General features: G+C 39.4%; 1 pseudogene across 1 annotated transcript; it reads right to left on the bottom strand.

Annotated features, from left to right (window-relative positions):
- Window positions 1-10,729: 10,729 nt before the first annotated feature.
- LOC147997059 (membrane-spanning 4-domains subfamily A member 6C pseudogene) lies at window positions 10,730-14,634 on the bottom strand (annotated as a pseudogene). Its single transcript, XR_015653011.1, has 2 exons — window positions 14,534-14,634; window positions 10,730-10,944 (listed from the first exon to the last, which is right to left on the bottom strand). The product of XR_015653011.1 is annotated as a membrane-spanning 4-domains subfamily A member 6C pseudogene (transcript).
- Window positions 14,635-15,231: the final 597 nt, after the last annotated feature.

Genomic DNA, 15,231 nt, shown 5'->3' with positions numbered 1-15,231 from the left:
CTCAGATGTCTCCTCTCACAAAATATCACATGCCCCTTTTCCAGTCTGCTTTCAGAAAAACACCATGTATGTGTCTGTTCTCAGCAAAACATCCTCTCATTGGTCTGCCCGAGCAAAAACATCAGATCACAATACAGTTTCTAGAAAAATATCACATGATACAACTGAATCCTCAAGGAAACCAGAAACTTCTACTTTAGGGAGCAAATGTGGTGAAACACAGAATTAAATATTTGTGGTCCAGTCATTAAACAGTACCTCTCTGTCATAATACTTTTGAAATTGCAGACAGAGATATGTTTATTGTACCAAGCAACTTTTCCTGATATGCACCTATCGATTCCTGATACCAACTTTCCAAGAACCATTTTTAAGCCTCTATTGATCAGAGATAGCTTCCTCATTTTTCTAAGTTTCTATTGACTTGTCTGGTCAACTTCCCTATTTTCTGTTGCTCTATAGAGGCAAAAAAAGGAGAGGAGGATTTTGCCCCTCAAAATAGTATTAAAAAACATAGAATAATCCACAGGCTTTTCAGCCTGCATGATCCTGAATAGCACATGCAAGGAATACACAGACAAAATACTACTGAGTATAAACTTCCAAAGGAGTGAGGAGGACTTCTAACCAGGCCAACTGGGTGATTGACTTTTGCCATCCCAGCAGCAAAAGAAGCTACTGATCATTGTGAAGGTGTTTCCCCAGCTCTTGGGATAAATAGACATGAGGTTGTAGCATCAGACTGTAAGAAGGGCAATTCTTGGCTCATCCACGATGCCAGGGGAATTGAGTTTTCTACATCCTGTCCTGACCTAAATACCCTTATTATGTGACTGGCTGTGTCTTAATGAGAAGGATTTCTGCAATCAAAATGAAGGCACTGGTTGGCAAAGAGTTGCATCTATAAATTGGTGTAGAAATATGTGGGAGGATGAATGACTTAAGACACTGAACTCTCAGATTATGATGGACCTATTCTCCCTGAGGAATTGCTTTTTCATTCTTTGTGGCAGATACATTTCCAGCCTGACTGGACTCACCACTGTGCTCTCTACCTCTGTGTTAAAGAATCAACAATCGTTGTGTGCAGAAATAGCAGTAAGCTTTCCTGAAGGAGACCCAAGCAAGACAGTCAATGTTGATTGTCCACAGGTTCACACTCATAACACAACTTTGTTTCTAGATATATAAGCAGGCTGTGTTTCCTCAGTTGCTATGTGGAATTGGAACACAGACACTGAGGAGCTGGCAAAAATCTGCATATTGATTCCCTAATCTGTGGTGTGAGACATGTCGTGATTAGAACAGTCAGTAGAAACCATTCCATGTGCCTCTACTTGGGAAAATAACGAATCAAAATCAGTAATCATTCTCTTGGAATAGTTCTGGAGGGAGTGCCACCATCAAGAATATGAAAGATTCAGGGTAATGGTTTCTAACAACCCTCTGTAACTTTTATGTTTGGCCTACGCAGAAGACAGACAGATGTTAGGACATGGCAATTATAAGTCTAATTAGGTGGTGGTCACCTAATTGTTGCTGCTGTACCATATGTGATTTCCTTTTTTTCCTTAATTTGTAAACAAATTAAGTTGTCTCCTGTTACTGCATCCAACAACTGCTTTTTCCCTCTATATCTGTCCTCTATATCTGTTCATAAGAACCGCCAATACCAATTTACTTTCAGATGGCAAAACCAGTGGTTTTGCCAGTCGCAGAAGGATATGAATTATCCCAGAGCCCATTTCTCTTTGTGTCTCCTATTTTCTGAGGCATGGGCATTTCTGATGTATCAATACTAGATGCAAGTCTATGTTCAGCTTTGCATTAATCCTGCTGCAATATTTGTCATCTCCAATAAAATTTTAATAACTGAGGTGTAGGAGACTTCTTGTGACTGTGACCCTCACATATACATACATTTTGTATGTACATATTTGTCACTCTTGACCTGGTGAATCTTTCTTAGAGACCTTGATACAATCTCAAATGGAGGCCATGAACCCACACACATCCACATTCACACTGACAGACACAGACACACACACACACATACACACAAACACACACATACACACACATTCACACACATGCACATGCACACAGGCATGCATACACATGCACATAAAATGTAGTCACCCACTTTAGTTAATGACATTCTCTCCTTGGACAATAAAAAATATTCAGAAAATTTCCCAGAGAAATTTAAAGAAGAGAAGCTATTGTTTTATTGTTTTCCTCCTAAGGAGGGATTTCAGAGGCCTTTTTGGGAGATTTTTATTATTTTATTCATTTGAGTACCTAAGTTAAAGTCACAGAGTTCTGAAAGAAAGCCACAGATATTCAGTTTGTAGTTCATAGCCACATAGATATCCAGATATTTAATAATGTGTAAACTGTACAAATACATAAATCAGAACACAAGCATGAGCAATATCATATAGAATGATATTTAATTTTCCAGAAAAAGCATAGAACAAGACTTGAAGAAAAATGCTTAACTTTTTGTTTACATAAAAATTAAGAACTTGACTTAAACATGAGAGTATTTATAAATAAGAATAGTTAGTGAAACCTAACACTAACTTAAGAAATTACTGAAAGCGCTATAAAAATTACTAATTAAAAAAACTATAGACTGTGATTCTCAAAGCCTACTGATGGCACAGATGTACTGTCATAGCCAGAGTGAAGTTGGCTAAGAGGAGGCAAAAGCGAGGTACCATGTGGTCTGTCTTTGCCCAGGTTCTGGCTGACACCCTCAAAAGAGATGCACCCACGTAATAGATACATGTAAAATGCACTAGCAGTCAGGTTTTCTATCACTTTAACTTTATCTTATCTAGTATTTCTGTGTCAGAACACCAAACTCTACAATAAGATTGGAATGTCCTATCATTCTCTCTTTTTAACATTCATTTGCAAATGATTGGTATAGTTCTTTTTTTTTTTTTTTTAATATTGAAATGAGTTGACTGGTGAAGCCCTACCGGCTTGAGTTTCACTTGCTGGTGAGGTTTGTGACTAATGCTCCCATTCCTTCACTTGTTAAATAACATTCATATTTTAAATTCTTTTACGGTAATAATTTTTGTGTGGCTTTTCACAATTTATATTTTTCTACTATTTTTCTCATTTCTTTTAATTGCATAAAATGTTTGGTTCACTATATGACTTTAAGTGCTTGTAGTTTCTGTAGAGTTGGTAATGAGGTCTCTTTGTTTCATAAGAGGTTTGGGAATTTTGATGCCAACAGTCATAACTTATCTAAAGTGAGCATGTAGTGAGGAAAGCATCAACTGTGACTTCTTGATGTTCTTTCCTTCCCCAGAAGGAGAGTGACATGATTGATAGTAGGTAAGTGTTGGGGACATGACTCAAAGAAAGACTATCCTCTTCTACAAATGGATTTAGGCATAAGAAGGAGGAATAGACCTTAATGCTTTATAGAATATAATCCTAATTATATTGTCATTTCCTACTTTCCATATTTTATTATTAATTATTTTAAAATATGTTTCATGGGTATTTTGCCTGGATATATGTCTGTGTGTATTCTATATGTGTGTCTACTGCCTACCAAGGTCAGAAAAAGGATTCAGAATAACTTGGAACTGAAGTTACTCAGGTTTGTGAGCTGCCATGTGGATGCTGGTAATAAAGCTCATGTCCTCACAGGCCGAATCAGTGATCTTATCCTCTGAGACATCTCTCTAGCCTCCTATAAGAAGTGAAGAAATGACTCTTATTTGCTCTGGTAATCCTAGAAATAAATATGTTATCTGATACCTCCAAACACATTGCTAAGCTTTGAATGTTTATTCAGATTTAGTTTAATACACACATGCGCGCGCGCGCACACACACACACACACACACACACACACACACACACACATACACATATACACAGGGACTCAGATACATTCCAACTTGTTTTTACTGTACTTTTTTTAGTTGATTGAGAACAAAAGAATATCAAACAAATGTATTTGTGTATCACAGGCAACTTGACCTGTGCATAAAAGCAAGACAACAACCCGACCTTTACAAAGAGAACAAAACATCACAAAAAGACTTTATTTTTCAGCAACAACATTTCCACTTCTTGAGACTTCATTGCAGGTCACTTGTTTATATGAACTTTGATATGATCAAAGACTCATTCTGTCACAAGGATTCTGAATTCAAGGACTGTCAATGGTTAACTGTTGCTGTTAATTGCAGGGGACAAGAAAATATCTCATGTTTGTTCCACCACTGTCTCGTGGAACACTCTGTTAGTTTTCTGAGAAATATCTGGGACTCTGGCCACTGTTGGCAGTTCTGAACTTTGGCTGAACCCAAGATCATGAAATCAAATAGGGTGACACTGACACATCCCTTCAACTCACACTGGTATTCACTGTATAAACAGCCTACATTTTAAGTAATAAGCATGCTACCTTGTGATGGTTGGATTTTCTTGAAGACATGCCCTCTGATGTATAGTTCCCACTTGTTTTGGGAGTTTTGTTTTGTTTTGTCTTTTTTAACAAACCAATTGCTCCTCATATTCAGGGTTACAAAGTGTCTTTGATTCTCTGTTGGATTCATTATTTGGGTTATAAGACAGGAAAATCACATTCTAGAATAAAGAAAACATGTGGTTTCAGGCTACAAATGAATTATATTTATCTATTTAGCATACATATATGTGTGCATATATGAACATAAATAGATACACAGACATATGCATGGACACGATAGAATTTCATCCACTGTTTTAGATGCTACACAGTGAGAACGGCAGACCTCAGTGATGCACATGTTTGATGTATATCATCTCCTTTGCATTCCACACTCTAATTAAGGTCAGGGCAAAACTTTTTGGTTCAGTTACTGAAGCCAGACAACCTGAGGACTGGCTGAGAATGCTTGCATGCAGTTACCAATCATTCTTTCCTTAGTATCTTTAGTGCAAGAAAAACATGTAAGAGCAGACGAAAGGGAAAGAGATCCCAAGATGCTGCCTGAATACACTCCAGTGTGCAATTGGTCTTTATCAGGTCAAGACTGGTGAAGAGACTAGTCAGTATAGGAAAAAGTATTCCTAGTTAGAGGGGAGGCAACCAGGCTCCAGCATCCCGAACACAGGCAAATTCATCGCAGAGCCAGGGAAGACATTTAACTTCAGCTCCTTTGTTTAAAACAGGGAAGAGAAGAGCCAGGTGACTTGTTAGGCTTGTCTGTTTCCATATAGATAGTCCTCATCAGCTATAGTGTTAACTTCTACCCCACCATCTACTGTCCCAGCTCCCTGTCCAAATCACCTGATGTGCATGTCATGGTGGCTGATGTCATTGTATCTGCCATTCACGACAACATAGATCAACAAGTCAAAAGCTCCTGCTTTGTCTCTCCTCTGCTGCTCAGTGTGGGGCTGGGCACACTGCAGTTTCTCTAGCTTCTGGGCTCAGTTATTACATTTGGTAGTACTTTCTCTGCAGAGACTTGTGAGTGCTAGGGAGGTTCTGACCATGCAAGCTCTTCCTAACAGTTAGCACTGACAGAACCTTCTTGGTTCTTTGTTCTATCTTCTTAGAATGTCTTTCTTTTTTGAGATGGTAAAAAGGTAGGAAAGCAGTCCAGTTTCTACCATCTTTGACTCACATATCAACTCAAAAAAGGGTCTAAGTAAAGAAAACATATCCTATGACCTCTCTCCCAAGGTGTTCTTCATGAAGACCAATTGATAGAAAGAATGATGAATATGTGGACTTTCTGTTATTTTTGTTGTTATTGAAGACCAATCTTAGTCTGTGGTGATCTCATATGGTGCATGGGATTATTTCAGTCTTCTTGTTATTGTTGAGGCCTGTCTTGTGACTGATTATATGGTCAATTTTGGAGAAGGTACCATGAGATGCTAAGGAAAAGATATATTCTTTTTTTTTTAGGATGAAATGTTCTATAAATATCTGCTAAGTCTATTTTGTTCATAACTTCTGTTAGTTTCTCTATGTCTCTGTTTAATTTCTGTTTCCATGATCTGTCCATTGATGAGAGTGGGTTGTGGAAATCTACTATTATTGTGTGAGGTACAATATGTGATTTGAGCTTTAGTTAGCTTTCTTTTATGAATGTAGGTCCCCTTGCATTTGGAACATAGATATTTAGGATTTAAAGTTCATCTCAGTGGATTTTTCCTTTGATGAATATGAAATGTCCTTCTGTGTCTTTTTTGATAACTTTTGGCTGAAGGTCGATTATATTCGATATTAGAATGGCTACTCCAGCTTTTTTCTTCATACCATTTTCATGGAAAGTTGTTTTCCAGACTGTTAATCTCAGGTAGTGTCTGTCTTTGTCTCTGAGATGTGTTTCCTGTATGCAGCAAAATGTTGGGTCCTCTTTACATATCCAGCCTGTTAGTTTATGTCTTTTTACTAGGGAATTGAGTCTGTTGATGTTGAGAGATATTAAGGAATAATGATTGTTGCTTCCTGTTATTTGTGTTGTTAGAGGTGGAATTATGTTTGTGTGTCACTCTTCTTTTGGTGACATTACAAGATTACTTTCTTGCTTTTTCTAGGGTGTAGTTTCCCTCCTTGTGTTGGAGTTTTCCATCTATTTTCCTTTGTAGGCCTGGATTTGTCGAAAGATACTGTGTAAATATGGATTTGTCATGGAATATCTTGGTTTCTCCATATGTTAATTGAGAGTTTTACTTTATATAGTATCCTGGGCTGGGATTTGTGTTCTGTTATGGTCTGGATGACATCTGCCCAGGAGCTTCTGGCTTTCATAGTCTCTGTTGAGAAGTCTGGTGTGATTCTGATAGGTCTGCCTTTATATGTTACTTGACCTTTTCTCCCTTACTGCTTTTAATATTCTTTCTTTGTTTTGTGCATTTGGTATTTTGACTATTATGTGACAGGAGGCATTTCTTTTCTGGCCCAATTAATTTGGAGTTCTGTAGGCTTCTTGTATGTTCATGGGCATCTCTTTCTTTAAGTTAGGGAAATTTTCTTGTATAAATTTGTTGAAGATATTTCTGGCCCCTTAAGTTGCGTGTCTTCACTCTATTCTATACCTATTATCTTTAGATTTGATCTTTTCATTGTGTCCTGAATTCCCTTGATGTTTTGTGCTAGAAGATTTTGCATTTTACATTATCTTTGATGCTTGTGTCCATGTTTTCTATGATATCTTCTGCCCCTCTTCAAGCTCTTGTATTCTGTTGGTGATGCTTGCATCTATGACTCCTGATCTCTTCCCTAGATTTTCTATCTCCATGGTTGTCTCCCTTTGTGCTTTCTTTATTGTTTCTATTTCCATTTTTAAATCCTGCATGGTTTTGTCTATTTCCTTTACCTGTTTGGTTGGTTTTTCCTGTAATTCTTTAAGGGATTCTTTATGGGATTTTAAGGGATTTTTGTGTTTCCTCCCTAAGGGCTTCTATTTTTTCACTGTGTTGTCCTGTATTTCTTTGAGTTATTTATGTCCTTCTTAAAGTCCTCTATCATCATCATCATAAAATGTGATTTTTAAATACAAATCTTGCTTTTCTGGTGTGTTTGGATGTCCAGTGTTTACTTTGGTGGGAGACCTGGGCTCTGGTGATGCCAAGTAGTCTTGGATTCTGTTGCTTAGGTTCCTGTCCTTGCCTCTTGCCATCAGGTTGACTATGGCGTTAGTTTGTCTTGCTGTCTCTGAAAGTGGCTTGGCCCTCTTCTAGGCTGGTGTGTCAGCACTCCTGTAGACCTGTTTTCTTTCAGTCAGATCTGGAAACAGGGAGCTCTGCTCTCAGGTGTGTAGATGCTTCTAGATGTAGGCAGAAACCTGAAGTGTCCCATCCCTGACTGCTCCTAGGTCCCTGCGCCCAGTGGTCACAGATGGCACTAGGCCATTTCCTCTTGGGTCAGGAATGTGGGCAGAAAGTATTTGTCTCCTCTGAATTCTCAGGAGTGTCTGCTTTCTTCTGTCCAGGACTAGATTTTTACTGGAAAAAGTTAAATTAGAAAAGCTGAATTCTTGGCTAAAAAATAACTTCTGAGACTTTCAGAGTTCCAACATTTTGCTTTTCAGTTAAAATTGTATAATCAATTCAGGGGAAAACTTTTTCTTTTTAGAGATGTAGATAAAAGACTTTTCTTATGTGAACATTTTCTCTAGGTATTCTTATGAATTTTGAGTAGTGAGATTGCATTGTATACCCACAACAAATATAACTCTTCAAAAATAAGGACATTATTTTCAGTACTGGACAGTAAAAAAAGCTTTTGTGTTGTTAAGACTTTTCATTACCATGAAAAAATGTCTCACATAAACAACTCAACCAAAAAGTATGTTTGGCTCAGTTTCAGAGTCCCAGCTGAGTGTTGCGGGACCGGGGTGGCAGAGCAGAGCAGCTCACAATGTACTGGTCAGGAAGGCTAGTGAGAGGACATTTGTTCTAAGCACAGTTCAATTTCTCCCTTTTACATCGTCTAGGTCTTTATCTTAGAGAATGGAGCCATCACATTTTGGAGCTAGAACACCCCAAGCTAGATGCTTTATTAGTCTCTCAGGTGCTCCTCTATCTAGTCAAGTTGATGATCAAGATTCACCATCATTGCCTGCTGCCTATGCATTGGCATTGTAAGAAAGCAGGGTTTTATACATGGGATTCCTTGGTACTGGTCTCAGGCATCAGGTACACTATGGTTTTGGTAACAATGATAGAAAGATTGTGCTCCATACAGGGATGTGGAGACCTCAGAATCAGATCACAAAGTGAACAAGCAATCACTTTAGAGCTTAGCTTGTAACTTTCAGCATGAAAGCCTGGTTCTATATACCCAAAAGATACCCCAACATATACCAAAGACACATGCTCCACTATGTTCATAACAGCATTATTTATAATAGCCAGAGGCTGGAAAGAGCCCAGATGCCCTTCAACAGAAGAATGGATACAGAAAATGTGGTACATCTACACAATGGAATATTACTCAGCTATCAAAAACAATGACTTTATGAAATTCATAGGCAAATGGATGGAACTGGAAAATATCATCCTGAGTGAGGTAACACAATCGCAGAAAAACATACATGGTATGCACTCATTGATAAGTGGCTATTAGCCCAAATGATTGAGTTACCCTAGATGCACAGAACACATGAAACTCAAGAAGGATGACCAAAATGCGAATGCTTCACTCCTTCTTTAAAAGGGGAACAAGAATACCCTTGGCAGGGAATAGGGAGACAAAGTTTAGAACAGGGCTAAAGGAACACCCATTCAGAGCCTGCCCCACATGTGGCCCATACATATATAGCCACCAAACTAGATAAGATGGATGAAGCAAAAAAGTGCAGGCCAACAGGAACCGGATGTAGATCTCTCCTGAGAGACACAGCCAGAATACAGCAAATACATAGGTGAATGCCAGCAGCAAACCACTGAACTGAGAACGGGACCCCCGTTGAAGGAATCAGAGAAAGGACTGGAAGAGCTTTAAGGGGCTTGAGACCCCATATGAACAACAATGCCAACCAGAGCTTCCAGGGACTAAGCCACTACCCAAAGACTATACATGGACTGACCCTGGGCTCCAACCACGTAGGTAGCAATGAATAGCCTAGTAAGAGCACCAGTGGAAGGGGAAGCCCTAGGTCCTGCCAAGACTGAACCCCCAGTGAAGGTGATTGTTGTGGGGAGGGTGGTAATGGGGGGAGGATGGGGAGGGGAAGCCCATATAGAAGGGGAGTGGGAGGGGCTATGGGGATGTTGGCCCAGAAACCGGGAAGGGGAATAACAACCGAAATGTAAATAAGAAATACTCAAGTTTATAAAAATAAAAAAAAATAGAAAGAAAGAAAGAAAGAAAGAAAGGAAAGAAAGAAAGAAAGAAAGAAAGAAAGAACGGAAGGAAGGAAGGAAGGAAGAAAGAAAGGAAAGAAAGAAAGAAAGAAAGAAAGAAAGAAAGAAAGAAAGAAAGAAAGAAAGAAAGAAAGAAAGAAAGCAAGCAAGCAACCTGGCCCTAAGCAATCCTCTCTCGATTTCCTGGCCATCTGTTCTGTATTATGTCACTTGTACTCACCAAAGTTTGTGTTGACTTTGTTTCCATGGTGATGGACAGAATTCCAGAGACAATAAACTGCTCAGAGAAGAACACATTTTCATGTCAATGTCTATGTACAAAGTAACTAAGTATATGGTGTTTATGACAAACTCTCATGGACCAAATAACCAATGATATACAAACATCTCTTTGTCCATGAACTATTCAAAAACCCAAGAAAAGATTAGATAATAGCAGGAATCTATACCATTAAAATTCATAAAAACTTTAGCAGATAGCAAAAGGATGTTCTGTTAAATAAGAAAAAAAATGTGTGTTTAGATGATTTTAGACTCTGAGGCATTGATCTACAAATAGAGAGAATGGAAAATAAGGATGGGGTGGGTGTTTGTTTCTCCTTTCATCAATAAATTATGGCAGTGTAACTTGCACATAAAAACCATGCAAACTTCCTTCAGTAAATCTCACTTGAACATATTGAGGTAATTTTTTTTCTTTTTCTCCCCACAGAAGTTTTTTTTTTAGGTTTTTCATCTTAAAGATAATGGAATCTTAATTTATTTATGTTTTTATTGGATATTCTTAAATTTACATTACAATTGTTATTTCCTTTCTTGGTTTTTCATCCATTAGGCCCTCTGATGACAGACAGAAGAACAAGATCTACCACCGACCTCTTTTTCACAGTAGACAGAAATGCAGCTAGGTGACAACTCCCTTCTCTGTCCTCCCCATCTTCATCCCCACAGAAGTCTACTTACAAACAAAGCTCCTACAAATGGGTATCCAGATTTTAACAGGACAGAGAACACTGAGGTAAAATGTGGGATGGAGGGAACAGATGCCAAAATGATTCCCAGAGCCAACACCATCACAGCACACATGATCTGGATTGCCTGTTGCAAGAAGGAAGAAGGAAGAAGGAAGATTAAACCAGCATGGGCAAGAAGGACCTCTCCACTTTTCCCATGGTGCCCATGCTTTGCCACCTTCTACAACATCCCAATGAACACACAGACACTGTACAAGGTCTGCAGTGAGAGAAGAAATGTCATTCTGGAGGGGATTTGGTTCTGCCAGAGCCTCAGGTCACCTTTAGGGATTTCTGTCCTTGAACCCATAGCATGCTCATGACCCTTCCTGGTATGTTCTGGCTGAGCTGAGCTTGAGTGCATGGATAACAAGTGCCCTGTTCTCTCCTGTGGCAAAAGGAAGCATCTGAAAGCCCTCTTACTCTGAGTAGTAGAATGTAAAAACCTCTCAACAAATCATCCAGAGCCCACTGCATATACATAGGGCCAGCCTCTTTCAAGCTCCATAGCACTTTCAGTCCTGTTGCTCATTCTGGGGATCCACTGCCTCTATATTAAAAGGGAAATTTTGTCTTCCTGACACTGTTTTCACCTCACAGACTCACAGCTTTTGTAATGTTGATAAAGCAATTTTATAAACTTTTTGCTACCTGTACTTCTAAGTAATCCAGTGGATTGTATGTACGCCCAAGGCAAGGTGATCAGTTCCTTTAGGTTCTGAGACTGGGTAGCACAGAGACCCATGCATAGAGTGTTAGTACAGACAAGAATGAAAAATAACTCACGGCAAAAATATTTCTTATCCCTTAATCAAAAAAAAGCTTAATTAGTGAGTATGGAATGAGCAGAGTAGAAAACCAATTTTTTTGAACCATCTCTTTTCTTTTCTTTTTTATCCCATCTCTTTTCACTAAGGAGCCGAAGGGTATCCTACACTCAGAGAGCTCCTAGAATGTAGCTACACATATTTTATCAATAAAATACTTAGTAAGTACTCTTCAAATAGAAAAAAAACAAAGAAGAATTAAACAATCAAATCTCTATGACTCATGGGATAAAGTCATTGGACTGCAGTCCAAGTTCATTGCAATAAAGGGAAATATTTGCCAATTTTAGGAGGTTTTAGTGATGTAAGCAGCTTGCTAAGGGGCGTTCACCAGTGTTCAGGCCATTCTGTGGTTACTCTATCAAAACTGAGTGAATCCCACCACCCCCAAATTTATATATAGTCCTAATACATAATGCTTCACCTCTGCCCTCCTCCCACCCCAGCATGTTCTAAGTGGGATTTACTGCCATCACTTTGATCTCTGCCTTTAGATGTTTTTTTCAGGTTGGCATGCCTCTGGTGGGTTTGACTAGGGGAATTTAATTCTATTTGGTGAAATCACCAGGATGGTCTCATTGGTCACTACTGTGAATTCATGATGGAGTTCCCTTGGGTGGAAGAGAAAATGGACTCAGCTCTTATGAAGTACTGTGCCCATTGTAGTGGTTTGGTTTTGTCTGGTTTTGGTTCTGTTTGCTAGGTTTATTTCTTTTTATTCTCTTCTTTTGTTGCTTTTTGCCTATTTGTTAGAGAGAGACAGAGACAGAGAGGCAGAGAGGCAAAGAGACAGAGTCAGAGAGACCCACATAGAGAGAGACAGAGAGAGAGAGAGAGAGAGAGAGAGAGAGGAGACAGAGTCAGAGAGACCCACAGAGAGAGACAGAGAGAGAGACAGAGAGACAGAGAGAAAGAGGGAGAGATGGAGAGACAGAGAGACAGAGAGAGAGAGAGACAGAAGTGAAGTTGGATGGTTGGAGAGGATCTAGAACGAGATGAGGAAAGGGAAACCATGATCAGAATATATTGTATGATTTTCAGTAAGTCATTAAGTGCTTTGAATATAAAATGACAAAAAACAAAACAAAACAAACTGACAAATACAGAGGCAAATGCTTGCAGCCAATCATTGGAATGAGAATAGGGACCCCAATTGAAGAGTTAAAGAAGGGACTAAGAAAGCTGAGGGGTTTGAAACCCCATCGGAAGAACAACAATACCAACCAACCAGACACTCCAGAGCTACCAGGGACTAAATCAATAACCAAAAGTACACATGGAGCGACCCATGACTCTAGCAGTATATGTAGCAGAGGATGTCCTCATCGGGCATCAATGGGAGAAGAGGTCCTTGGTCCAGTGAAGGCTAGATGCTGGAGTGTAGGATAATGCCAGGGTGGAGAGGCAAGAGGGAGTGGGCAGGTGGGTAGGGGAGAACTCTCATGGAAGCAGGGGTTTGGGGTATGAGATGGGGTGTTTTCAGCGGGGAAACTGGGAAAGGGAATAACACTTGAAATGTAAATAAAGAAAATATGCCAAGACTGACCCCCCAATGAACGTGATTGTTGGGGGGAGGGCAGTAATGGGGGGAGGATGGGAACACCCACATAGAAGGGGAGTGGGAGGAATAGGGGAATGTTGGCCCGGAAACCAGGAAAGGGAATAACAATCAAAATGTAAATAAGAAATACACAATTTAATAAAGATGGAGAAAAAAAGTCAATAAGTCTTTGAATATAAAATAACAAAAAACAAAACAAACTATGCTTCCTGGTTCTGCTCTCACTGCCCAGACTGTACATCTTTGTGCACCCTTGATGTGTCTTTTGACAGAAGAAACTAGTGTTACAGGGAAATGTAAAACCATCACCTTTAGGATTGCTGAGTTCTTTCCCCATAATGTTAAATACACCCCAAAGACCTTAGATTATAAACAACTCCTAGGAAGGGAAAGCCTGAATCCTACAGGTTCTTATGTCCATGCCCAAACATTCAGACAACATTTGTAAATGTAGTTCTAACTCTTTCCCAATTTCACCCAGAACAAGGGCATTGTCCTTATTCAATGACTTTCACCATACTTTGCTAGCCAGGAGGTATTAAAAGTCAACCTTCAGTGCTTTCCAATCCAAGCTAAATACCACTCAAAATATGTAACCCTATTTATCTGTTTTGTGTGTCTTATAGTGCCAATTTTAGAATTACCACTTGATCACAATTAGTAAGAAATTCAGAATCAAATTTTGATGTACATGGGGAAGTAATTCATGTTTTGTACAGCAATATCAAATAAATGTTAAACGAATAGCCAAAGTTCTCATTATTGCCCCATGATTATACACAGTTGGGTGTGGGATCCCAGCTGTCTCTGACTCTGGTTGTTCTCCCTATTTTCCCACCTGCCAGCAGCAGTCTACATCTAAGTCTCTTCAGTGTGGAGAAGCAGCTGAGTATGGTGGAATGAGAAGTTCTGGATTCCTAAGCTGTGGTTCAAGTTTCGTCAGGATCCAAGCAATCATGTTCCTGAATGAGGAAGGACCATGTTCCCTGGGAAATGAGTTCCTGAGCTCAGCTTGGCTCCCTTCTGTTCTGTGTGCTATTCTCAGGCTTTATGCTGCACAATCAGTGAATGACTTGAGAGCTCCGCTCCTCATGTCAGTGATCACTAAGACCATGCAGCTAGAAACAGCCAGGACAGAGGTAAGCCAGATGCCCTGTCCCTTTGCCCATTTAGTTCTGAGGTGCCCCAGTGTCTCCATTGCTTTCATGAACCTCAGCAAGTTCTTGTAACTCAGTCCCAGAAACAGAGTGTGATATGCAGAGGGAAACCTCTTCAGGGTTACCTACCTGAGCCGGTGTGCCTTGTCACCCAGTCACTTCCAGCTGAGCTCCCAGGAACCCTAAGAGCCTTAACTCTGGCTTCTCTCAGTCTGATCTTTGTTTCCTACTTGTGAACTGTCCCCAGCCCTTTCTTCTGTGCTCACTGCACAGGAAGTGGTGCTTACCATCTGTGGACATGTGATTATGCCTGCACTTTCTATATCAGAAACTCCCAGTAACTTCAGAAAAATCACTAATGGGACCATTTTTGAGAGTGTGAGGGCTGGGGTAATGAGTTCCAACACCCACCAGCTCCATGTGATGCCCAAGTTCACGTTCTTGAACTTCAGTTGTTTAGGAGTTAAGCAGAGAACAGCAACAACCTGGGAAACCCCATTAAGAGGAGAGAAAGTTTTTCTGAATGACCTGCCTTCGTTCTAAGTAATATTTAATGAACTGCCTTGATTACCAATGATATTACAAGTCATAGTAATATTGATGAATAAAACACTTCCCAATGTAAAATATGATAATAGTAATCATGACCTTCTCCCGTTTTTGATATATTACTTTATTATAGGCTTATGCTTTACTGACCACACTGTACTGTATAATTAATTGTAACAATTTGCCATTTTATAGTATTGTTGCTACTTTGTAGTTCATTTTTTTTTCAGTAACTCTTAAGTATCTCGGGGGGAAACTACGCACAATATTTCAGCACT

Source organism: Rattus norvegicus, chromosome 1 (assembly GCF_021556685.1).
Source record: "Rattus norvegicus strain SHRSP/BbbUtx chromosome 1, alternate assembly SHRSP_T2T, whole genome shotgun sequence".
Classification (NCBI taxonomy): Eukaryota; Metazoa; Chordata; class Mammalia; order Rodentia; family Muridae; genus Rattus; species Rattus norvegicus.
Note: the sequence above shows the minus strand (reverse complement) of the source record. Positions and strands in the feature narration are given on the sequence as shown.